The following is a 10,000-nucleotide window of genomic DNA, read 5'->3' as shown; positions in this document are numbered from 1 at the left end:
TCCCTCCTTCATTCCCTCTATCTACCATTTTCAACCTATCCATCCTCCAGGCTTACCCTCCCCTCGCCCCCCTTCCCCTTCCACCTCCCTCCTCCATGTCCTCCTTCCCTCCCTCCCTCTCGTCTTCCCTCCCTCCTCCCCCTCCCTCCCTCCCTTTCCACCTCCCTCGTCCATGTCCTCCTTCCCTCCTCCCACTCCCTCCCTTCTCCCTCCCTCCCTCTCTTCCCCCTCCTTCCCTCCCTTCCCCCTCCCTCCCCCTCCTCCCCATCCCACTGCCTCGCGTCGCTCCCGAACCAATAACAACACCTCATCGTTTATTCGGAAGCACACCCAGAAACCCTTGTAAAAGGCTCAGCTAGCCGCCCACTTCCTCTGTTGAGGGATTCTCTCCTTAATCAGCCCTCTCACGAGGATATCCAAAGTTCCGTAGAGGGAGACGCGACACCGCTTAAGGGGTACCTGGCTCTCCTGCAGAAGGTGCAAGGTTTTCTCCTTCTTCTTCTTCTTCTTCTTCTTTTTCCTCTTCCTCTTCTTCGTTCTTTTCTTCTTCATTCCTCTTTCCTCTTATCTCACTTCTTCTTCTTCTTCTTCTTCTTCTTCTCTTTTTTTTTTTTTTTAAGGGGTACCTGGCTCTCCTGCAGAAGGTGCAAGGTTTTCTCCTTCTTCTTCTTCTTCTTCTTCTTTTTCCTTTCCTCTTCTTCTCTCTCCTCTTCTTTTCTTCCCTCTCTCTCTTCTCTTCTCTTTTCTACCTTCTTCTCTTTCTTTTCTATCTTTCTTTCTCTTCTTTTATTTTCTTTTCTTCTTCTCTTCTTCTCTTCTGTTCTTCTTCTCCGCTTTCTTTTCATTTATTCTTCTTCTCTTCTTCTTCTCCTCTTCTCTTCCCTTCTTATTTTCTTCTTACTCTTCTTCTTCTTCCTCTTCCTCTTCTTCTTCTTTTTCTCGCCATTCTTCTTCTTCCGCTTTTCGTCTTCTTCCTCTGCCTCTTCTCTTCTTCCTCTTCTTCCTCTTTTTCCTCTTCTTCCTCTTCCTCTTCCTCTTCCTCTTCCTCTCCTTTCTTTTCCTGCGCGCAAGGGAGATCTGTCGTCCGCCTGAGCCTCCGTGTCCCTCGGCGACCTCTCCTCCCGCCGAAGGAGCCCCGGCGGCGTCTCTGGAATCAAAGGCGAGCATCATGTTCGCAGATCGTCCTGCGAATCTCCTCTTGGAGTTTAGGACTTCTGCGAATCTCCTCTTGGCGTTGAGGACTCCTGCGATCTGGCTATGGCGCTGAAGGACTCTGCGAATTCTCCTCTTGGCGATGAGGGACTCCTGCGAAATCCCTCTTGGCGTTGAGGACTTCTTGCGAATCTTCTCTTGGCAATTGAGGGACTCGTGCGAATCTCCTCTTGGCGTTAGGACTTCTGCGAATCTTCTCTTGGCCGATTGAGGACTTCCGCGAATCTTCTCTTGGCGTGAGGACTTCTGCGAATCTTCTCTTGGCGTTGAGGACTTCTGCGAATCTTCTCTTGGCGTTGAGGACTTCTGCGAATCTTCTCTTGGCGTTGAGGACTTCCGCGAATCTTCTCTTGGCGTTGAGGACTTCTGCGAATCTCCTCTTGGCGTTGAGGACTTCGTCGCCGGCAGAAGGAAGTCTCTCGGACTCTCTCGCCCCGCCTCTTATGTTTTCTATGCGTCTCTTTCTTCTTCTTCTTCAGGGTGGCGTCGTAGGGAGTAAGAGAGAGAAAGAGAGAGAGAGGGAAAAGGGGGAGAAAGAATTTTTTTTCTTCTTTGGTTTGAAGACTATGTCGCTGGTAGAACGCAGTTTATGTCTCTCTCTGTCTGTCTCTGTCTCTCTGTCTCTCTCTCTCTCTCTCTCTCTCTCTCTCTCTCTCTCTCTCTCTCTCTCTCACTTGCTCGCTCGTTCTCTCGCCCCGCCTTTTATTTCTCTATTTTCCACGTATCTCTTTCTCCTCTCTTCTCGGAGAGGCGTAGTTGGGAGAGAAAGAAATGAAGAGAAGAAAGGAGTGAGAAAGAATCTTTTCTTTGCTTTGAAGACTATGCCTCTGGGAGAAGGAAGTCTCTCTCTCTCTCTCTCTCTCTCGCCCCGTCTTCCGTTTCTCTATTTTCCCATGTATCTCTTTCTCCTTTCTTCTCAGAGTGGCGGAGTAGGGAGAAAGAGAGAAAAATGAAGGGGTTGGAAGGAGGGGGAAAGAGAACCGGAAAGAGAATGAAGGTTTATGGAGAAAAAACAGACGTACTGAAAGGAGGCAGAAGGGAAAGAGAGAGATGAAGAGATCCCATCAAAGGGAAATTCAGACACAGATAAGTGCATGAGAAACGATTCAAAACTTATAAGATGAAAATATGTTTTACGGTGATGTTGCTGTCTTAAGTCATTCTTACGACTGCGTAACATTTGAGAGTAATTTGCTATGCATTTTGGCTTTTTATAAAAAAAGATAATAGTTTGTATTCTTTTTAGACTTTCCTCGTCTACGCTTCCTGAGGACATTAACATGCGTGGTCGTATTTGCTAGGTTAATTACGACCGTCTGTATTTTTCTTGTCTTCAATTGCTACATCTCTATCAGGTGTTTGTTCATGTTGGTTTGTTTGTATCTAAGTGCATAATGCTTTTAACTTCATTCACTTTACGTCAATTCCATTTCTCTTACAAATTGTCAAAGTTAACGTCTTTTTTTTTGCGTAAATGAATCTTTACGTATCTGCTTGGGAGTGTGTGTGTTTGTATGTGCGTATATGACCGTGTTTTTTGAAAGTATGTGGAGTTTGATTTTTTTTTTCGAGGTAATTATACTAAATAATCACTTTCCTCGCATGCACAAGATTTATTTTATATCTTTCTGTCATTCTTTCTTTTTCTTTTTTTTTCTTTTTTTTTATCACCCTGAGTAAAGTCTGAACATCAAATCTTCTTAAAATGAAAATAAAGTTTAGGTGTATCTTTGAAGCAGGAAATTAATTCAGGATATTTTCTTTCTAGCAAAGCTTCATTATCTTCATAAATTTATTTTTTTTTGTGCGTCTATTTATCTTGTTTTATTATTTGGCCCTTAGCTGCGTTATATGTATCATAGAGTAGCATGTCCGTCTGTATATCCAATCATATTCTTTTCCACTACAGCACCCCATCCCTCCCCCCTCTCCCCTACCCGTCGCCCTTGCTCTCTCTCTCTCTCTCTCTCTCTCTCTCTCTCTCCTCTCTCTCTCTCTCTCTCTCTCTCTCTCTCTCTCTCTCTCCTTTCTTCCCTTCCCCTTATCTCCTTCCCACCTTCCCATGTTCCATTTCTAAACTCCATCCCTCTCCCTCCTTCTCCCATCTCTCCTTTCCCCTCCCTCTCCCTCCTTCACGTCCCTCCTCCCTCTTCCACCTCCCTCCTTCACGTCCTCCCTCCCTCTTCTCCCCTCACCCTAAAACCCCTCCCTCCTTCCCCTGCCCACTCCCTCCATCCCTTCCCCTTTCTCTCCCCCTCCCTCCTTCCCATCCCTCCCTCTAGCGTCGCTCACGAAACTTGCCTCATCTGTTATTCGGAATCACACCCGTAAACCCCTTTAAAAGGCTCCAGCTGCCGCCCACCTCCTCTGTTGAGGGATTTCTTTCCTTAATCCATCCCTATCCACGAGTATATCCAAAGTACTCGTTCCCAGGAGATGCAGGAGGGATGATAGACACGATCGTGGGAAAGGATAGATAGATAGATTGTTTCGTAAATATTTCCTAAATTGTCATTAAAAAAATGACATTATCATCTATTTTTCATCACCGGTCTGAATGAAATAAAGGAAGATCGATAGTATTTATTGATTCTAGCACGAAACTATTTTAGATTACAGTGCCTGACATTGTGATAAGGGAGGCTTTGAGCTCTGTGGCAGCTAAACTCAATCATATTTTGTTTCTCTGATTTTGAATACACACTTACCTGTCAAAAAAGTATCCTGTCTACGATTATCTTCACGTTTATTATTCATATGTCTTCCATTTTCATGTTGTTTTCATTTCTTGTGCAAAGATGATTACCTGCCAAACAACTGGTATTGTCTTGTCTTTCTGTGATTACTTTCACTGAATCCTCTATCAGTATGATAGCAACTTTACCTATTGTTTCCGTGTTTGTTCACTGAAATCTCCATTACGAAGCATAACTGTTTGCATCAGTTGCAGTTGACTGACGGCTCATTAAAGCGAATGAACTACTCTGCGTCACAATACATAATAAAGGCAACGCTTGTTTTCATTTTTCTATTACGATCTCTCTCTCTCTCTCTCTCTCTCTCTCTCTCTCTCTCTCTCCTCTCTTCTCTCTCTCTGTCTCTCTGTGTCTGCTTTGTTTGTCTTGTGTCTCTCTTTCCTCTATTTTTCTCTTCTCTCTCTCTCTCTCTCTCTCTCTCCCCTCTCTCTCTCTCTCTCTCTCTCTCTCTCTCTCTCTCTTTCTCATTCTCTCTCTCTTTCTCATTCTCTCTCTCTGTCTCTTCATCTCCCCCTCCCTCCGCCTCGCGTCGCTCCCGAAACCAATAACAAACTTGCCTCATCTGTTATTCGGAATCACACCCATAAACCCCTTAAAAGGCTCCAGCTGCCGCCCACTTCCTCTGTTGAGGGATTTCTCTCCTTAATCCATCCCTATCCACGAGGATATCCAAGGTGCCCGTCTCAGGAGATGCAGGAGGGATGATAGACACGTTTATGGGGAAGAAACTGATAGATTGTTTCGTTAAGCTTTCATAAACTGTTCATAAAATTTTAAACATTTTCATCCTCTTTTTTTTATCAGTGTTCTGACTGAAATGAAGGAGGATGGTTTATTGATTGACCACGATATTATTTAAAATCACAGTGTCTGGCAAAAAAATATGGAACATCTAGACTTCTATAGCAAATGAAATCAGTCATATTGTTTTTTTTCTTCAGTTTTTAGATACTTGCTTGTCTATCAGAAAATATCCTTTCGATGATCATATTTAAAACGATGATTATAGATAAATCTTCATTTATATGTTGTTTATATTCCCCTCTTGCTGTGGTCGAATTTCCTATCATTATCTATCAGTACCGCAGCAACATTGTCTATCGCTCATGTGTCTGTTCACTTAAATCTTATCCGAAGACTGGACTCTCGAGGCGTAATTCTGGCGTTCATAAAACATTTGCTCTTGTAAAAGAAACAGAATTTTTTTTTTCAATAATACGTTTAATAACTGAATATACATCTATAGTTTGAGAAAAAAAGCAAAGAAGATTCTAAGGATATCCTTATTCGGCATTTCATAAACAGATTATTTAGATTTCTAAATGACATATACAGCATTTATTTTTATGGGTGTGATTCCGAATAACAGGTGAAGTAAGTTTGTTATTAGTTTCGGGAGCGACGCGAGACAGAGGAACGGGGAGGAGGGAGAGGGGAGGAGGGAGGCGGAAGGAGGGAGGGAGGACATAAATATACTTATAAATGTGTGAGAGAGAGAGAGAGAGAGAGAGAGAGAAGAGAGAGAGAGAGAGAGAGAGGCAGAGGGGAGGGGGTCACAAAGAGAAAGAGAGAGACAAAGGGAAGAGGAGGAGGGCACAAAGAGAAAGAGAGAGAGAGAGAGAGAGAGAGAGAGAGAGAGAGAGAGAGGACAAACAGAGAGAGAGGCGGAGCGAGACAGAGGGGAGGAGGGCACAAAGAGAAAGAGGAAGAGAGGACAAAAAGAAAGAGAGCGAGCAAGCGAGAGAAAGAAGAGAGAGAGACAGACAGACAGAAGCGAGAGCAATGACCGAGTGAAAGAGGAAGCAAGAGAGATAGAAAGAAGAGAGCGGAAGAAAGAACAACCGAGTGACAAGAGAGTTTAGGTCCTTCATAGCACAAATGAAGTTCAATTGACTACGCTCATTAGCAGCAATCCTCTGTTCACAATATCTAAGCACCGATCGCTCCATTTATCTTTCTTTCTTATTTCTCTCTCCTCTCTCTCCTTCTCTCTCTCATCTCGCTCGTCTCTCTCTCTCTCTCTGATCTGCATCTATTACTCTCTCTTCTCTCTCTACGTCCTTTCTCCTTTACTACTCTCTCTATCGCTCTCGCTCTCTTCACTCTCTCTACTCTCTTCTCTATCTGTACTCTTCTCTTCCGCTCGTCTCTCTTCTCCTCTCTCTCTTCTATCCAACTCGTCTCCTTCTCTCTCTCTCTCTCCATTTCTCTAACCTCTCTCGTCTCTCTTCTTCTCGCCCTTCTTTGTCTTTTTCTTTCTCTCCTCTCTGTCTCATAATCTCTCTTCTTCTCTCCCTCCCTGTTTCTGTCTCTCCTCTCCAGTCTGCCAATCTACCTACTCCTAGTTTTATCTCTCTCTCTCTGTACAGTAAAGTTATAAAATGTACGACTACCTGTCTCCTGTCTATCTATCCTTTTAACCCCCTCCCCTATTTCCTATTACCTACCCACTCCTCCCCCTCCTTCCCTACCATCTTGCCCCTATCTACCAATTATAACTCACCCACTCACCCATTACTCCGTCCTTCCCCCTCCCTCCATTCCTCCACCCCTCCCCTCCCTATTTCCTTCCCCTTCCCCCTCCCTCCTTCCTTCTTTCCCTAACCACCTCCCTCCTCCATGTCCTCCCCTCCCTCCCTCCCTCCCTTACGTCTTCCCTCCCCCCCCCCTCCCCATCCCACCGTCTCGCGTCGCTCCCGAAACCAATAACAAACTTGCCTCATCTGTTATTCGGAATCACACCCATAAACCCTTTAAAAGGCTCCAGCTGCCGCCCACTTCCTCTGTTGAGGGATTTCTCTCCTTAATCCATCCCTATCCACGAGGATATCCAAGGTGCCCGTCGAGGGAGATGCGATTTTGCTTAAGAGAAAGGCTCTTTTTTGTGGTGGTTGGGGGGGGGGGTAAGTGAATGTGTAATTTTCAGATCATCGATGAAGTGGAGAAAGAATGTGTTTTAATATATCTGTCTGTCTGTCTGTCTGTCTGTCTCTCTCTCTCTCTCTCTCTCTCAATATCTCTCTCTCTCTCTCTCTCTCTCTATATATATATATATATATATATATATATATATATATATATATATATATATATATCTGTCTGTCTACTCCTCTATCTGTCTGTTATCTACATCTCTATCTGTCTATCTATTTATCTGTCTGTCTATTTCTACATCTATCTATCTTACTATTGTACAATACCTCTTTCAGATTATTACCCTTCTCTCAGGATGTATACATGTGACTGTATGTATACATGTGTATGTACCCATATCGTATATCGGTGCATGTGCAGTGTGTGTGTGTGGTGTGTGTGTGTGTGTTTGTTTGTATGTGCGTTTAATTTATGGCCTTTCATACCGCATTATCATTGCGGTTTTAATATTCTAAAATGTGGTTTGAGAATTTTTTTTTGTAATAAATGGATTGCTAATTATCATTAATGAGCAACATCTGCACTACAAAATAAAATTATTGCATGCTCTCTCTCTCTCTTTCTCTCTCTCTCTCTCTCTCTCTCTCTCTCTCTCTCTCTCTCTCTCTCTTTCTTCTCCTCTTCATTCCCTCTTCCTTTAAAATGCAGACAGAAGACAAAATCAGCCAATTAAATGGAAGCAAAAAATTAATCAACACAGAGACAGATAAAACAAGGCGAATAATGAGACAAGAAATGAACAAATAAAATAATTTAAAAACAAAAACAAAAGGAAGGCAAAAGAAAGCAAGAAAAAAAAAATATAATAATAATAAGCTGTAAAAGACAAAGCTTATATTAAACAAAAAAACAACAGTATTATAGAATGTACTATATCAATCTTATCGATGTTATGATTACAACGGTTTTATGATTAATTAACGATGTTATAGAATGTATAACCTTATAATAATGATAACCCGTCGTGTTAGTTGTCTTGGATAAGTAATCTTGTGAAATGTAATGTAATGTAATGTAATTCATTTATTTAACATAATATTATGTAATGTTATGTTATGTAATGTTATATAACGTACATAGAAATGTATATATGTATGTGTGCGTAGAGAGAGAGAATGGAAGACTGACAGTGTGTGTGTGTGTTTGTGTGTGTGACAGATAGATAGATAGATAGATAGAGAAATAGAGAGAGAGAGAGAGAGAGAGAGAGAGAGAGAGAGAGAGAGAGAGAGAGAGAAAGAGAGCAAATGACAGACAGACTGAGAGAGAGAGAGAGTGAGAGAGAAAGAAAATGGCAGACTGAAAGACAGAGAGAGAGAAAAAAAAATGACAGGCTGACAAAAAGGGAAACAGACAGAAAGAATTATATACACACCTGAAAAAAATACAAATAAATATCTTACTTATCCCTACATTTCACCAATACATTAAATACATCACAACGGAATTAATCCTGCAGTTACCTTTAACAAACACATAAAAAATATAAACACGTGTAGCAAACATCGCATTATATATTCGAGAAGATGACCTGGCTTGCGTGTTCCTCTACTATAACGCTTCCCAGCTTGTAAATCACGTTAAGCAAGGTCGAAGGTCAGGGTATGTGCATGCACACTTGTCAGTGGACAGAGTACACCATGTTTCAGTTGAGTATTTGCTTTTCTTTTAATGTTTCAGTTTCAGAGAGAGAGAGAGAGAGAGAGAGAGAGAGAGGAGGAGAGAGAGAGAGAGAGAGAGAGAGAGAGAGAGAGAGAGAGAGAGAGAGAGAAAAGAATGAGAAGAGATAGAGAAAGAGAGAGAGATAGATAGAGAGAGAGAGAGAGAGAGAGAGAGAGAGAGAGAGAGAGAGAGAGAGAGAGAGAGAGAGAGAGAGAGAGAGAGAGAGAGAGAGAGATTGAGAGTGAAGGAGAGACAGACAGAGAAAGAGAGATTCTAAGAGTGCAGATTTACTGTATATAGACATAGATATAGAATCTGATTCTCCTTACATAGAACACTTCGCATTTTCTTAGTGTAAAATTATGCATGATACTGCTACAACACAATAAAAGAAATAAGTTTCACTGTAAGAATACGACCGTTCAGAAAGATTTTTATTAATTGTGATAAAAGTAATATATATATATATATATATATATATATATATATATATATATATATATATATATTTATATATATATATATATAAAACTACGATATTATGTGTCCATGATGCGGTACTTGGATAGAGGAAATTGCTAATAACATTTGTGGATTACTGACAGATGATTAGATGCACCAAGCAAATTATTTAATGAACCCATGAATGATTGCGTTGATGGATACGTAGATAATGAATGTTAATAAACAGACAGGAGGACAAAGGAGGCTAAAATATGAAAAAGGAAGATAATAGATACGGGGTAAACAGGCTTCTTAATGGAAAAATATGAATTATATGGGAAAAAAGATATCATATAGCTAATATATCAATATAATAATTTGTATCTCTGTATCTCCTTCTTCCTACGGATCCCATCCTATCATTCCTCGTAAATAAGGCGTGATAAATCAGATGATCTCGTTATCAAATCATATTTCCTCCCAGCTAACATTAACGCCCCTTGTTTCTCTTTTTTTGTTAAGTCTACCATCTAAAATATCCGACCATAAGTCACATTTTCTGTAGAGAAAATGGGAAAATATGGTTCCAAAGTCGGTGATGGACAGTTATATGGAACCAAAGTTATAATTAAGACCATGGACGCCAAATTTATGGAATGAGGGAGCTGGAGGAAAGGCGAGGGAAAAATAGGATAAAGGGGGATCAGGAGAGAAATAGGAAGAAATGATCAGAGAGAGAAAATGAGAAGAGGGACAGAGAGAATATAGAAATAGAGAGAGAGAAGGAGAGAGAAAAAAAGTATTACTTTAGGGTAAAAACAGAAGTAAAAAGGGAGAGAAATGATATCACCAAAAACACAAAACAAAGTAAAACTAAGAGAAAATGTAAGCAAAGACAAAACAATAAGTGATAATAACACGAAAACCGGGTATGGGAGAAAGAAAGAGAATAAGGAATTTAACAAAAAAAAAAAAAAAAACGTAAACGCCAG

The sequence above is a fragment of the Penaeus monodon genome, chromosome 11 (genome assembly GCF_015228065.2).
Source record: "Penaeus monodon isolate SGIC_2016 chromosome 11, NSTDA_Pmon_1, whole genome shotgun sequence".
Taxonomy (NCBI): Eukaryota; Metazoa; Arthropoda; class Malacostraca; order Decapoda; family Penaeidae; genus Penaeus; species Penaeus monodon.
The sequence above is the reverse complement of the archived record's forward strand: the minus strand, read 5'-3'. Positions refer to the sequence as shown.